Source organism: Erpetoichthys calabaricus, chromosome 8, assembly GCF_900747795.2.
Source record: "Erpetoichthys calabaricus chromosome 8, fErpCal1.3, whole genome shotgun sequence".
Lineage (NCBI taxonomy): Eukaryota > Metazoa > Chordata > Cladistia > Polypteriformes > Polypteridae > Erpetoichthys > Erpetoichthys calabaricus.
Window position 1 is genome coordinate 188939177 of NC_041401.2, and position 1877 is coordinate 188941053.

At 39.7% G+C, this 1877-nt stretch overlaps 1 protein-coding gene across 1 annotated transcript in view; it reads left to right on the plus strand.

Annotated features, from left to right (window-relative positions):
• The window catches only part of heg1 (heart development protein with EGF-like domains 1), an 80780-nt gene extending 79158 nt beyond the window's left edge, over window positions 1–1622 (plus strand). The window contains exon 13 of the mRNA XM_028807998.2: window positions 1–1622. This exon is cut by the window's left edge and continues 231 nt beyond it. The gene's annotated coding sequence lies outside the window, so the exon portion shown is untranslated.
• The last annotated feature ends 255 nt before the right edge of the window (window positions 1623–1877 follow it).

Sequence of the window (1877 nt, forward strand, 5' to 3'; positions counted from 1 at the left end):
TTTTTTTTTTTTTGGTTTTTCATGAACTGAATCTAGAATTGTATTTATTATCAACAAGCTGGAAGGAAGATTTTGAGCTGCTGTTTTCATCAAGAATAATAGAAAAAAGTGGAAGAAGTCTGAAAAGAAATCTCGGAAATTCATCTTAATTGTATGCAAATAATGGAAGAACAGGCGTTAAGTTACTAAACGTTCATTCTTGATGCCCACCTCATACTCCTGTTGGGAGTCTCTGGCTCTGCCGGTGTAACATGAACCAGCCAAAGCGTCATTTGTTTTAAGGATCGCCATGGAGTACGTTTTTGAAAAAACTGTGGAGCAGCACAAGTGTTCACAATGATGGGATGGCAGTGAGCTCCACCATCCTGTGCAAAATGTGTTTAAAAGCCATTACTGTAGCGAATGAAGTCTCTCCGGGCAAATCTCGGCCTTACTAGACGTAGAAGGCACTGCTAGTTATACCTCTGCCAACAAAAGATGTCATCGAGGACGGCCTCAATGTGGATTTTCATCGTTTGACCGGAATCGTGTTGGGAACACAAGGATGAGGTACCATGTGCACCACGCCGGTCACATCAGTTAGCCTTTCTAAGGGCATTTAGCTGACAAGATAATAATACATAACGTAGCATAAGAGTCTCAAAACTGTTTAGTCGATTAAGGGCTTACAAAGGAGCTGGACCATCAGATGTAAGACAGGAACCATCTCTGGACCTCTACAAAGTCCTCACAGGGTCAATCTGAAACATGACGTGTGGCTTTGGAGTCAAAGGGAACCTGCAAACTCCACACAGAAACTGAATGGACACGTCATTCAAGCCAGCATGATGGATCTGTGAGGTAAACCCACTGTGAGAATAGCAATGCAGTATCATTTCATAATTCTGGGCTTATTTATTTCAACCTGTCCATCTATGCATTTGTCTTCCAGACCTACACTGCCCCATTACTTTGGTCATGGAGGCCAGAGATTAGTCACATGAGAGCACTAGGGGCTAATCACACAGGAAATACAAAATTCATTTTATCAACATAATTCAAAAGTGGTTTCCATTCTGTTCACAAAACGAACATCGAGGACTGGAGGTTCCTGCCTTTACACCTACTGATCCCACTTCTGGTGTGACCGTGACTTGGGCTGAACACAGCTGAAAATGAGCAGACTAACGGAACAGGTCAGTCTCTCACAAAACACCATTTGGTGTGAGGAAAAATCATCTTGTCGATCAAAAGAGCCATCTTGAGGGGGGTCACACCACTCATTTGTGAAGTGAAGTTTAGGAGTTTGTTCTGGCGGGTCACTGTGTGAGCAAGTTTAGCGAAAGACAGTCAAGTCTTAAAAGTAGCATTTGTTAAAATACTGAAGGACAGTGTTTGCTTACCGAGTATAAACGCGTCTCATTTGGCATCCCTGTGACCTGGATAGATCTGTTTTAAGATTATGTAAATCACAGTGTCTTCACTGAAATTGTGCCCTCCTGGTGCATTTGCAGTACTTCCATTTTTAATTTTCAATTAAGTATTTAAGTATTACACTGCATTTACCTGTATCTGAGTGTGTGGATATATTACTGAATGTACTGATGTTTGCTGTGCGAGAATATACGTGTGTGTGTGTGTGTATATATACTGTATATAATATATGTGTCTATATATATATATATATATATATATATATATATATATATATATATAATATACAGGGTGAGTCAAAATGATGTTAACATTTGAAATGTGGAAACAAATTATTCACAAAACACACTTCATATGTGCAAGTTGAGTTACAGAAATGTCTCGATCTGTTCAACATCATGTTCAGCACACGTACCATACGTGGCATATAACTTCTCCACAAAAATTGTATACATAGCAGTACC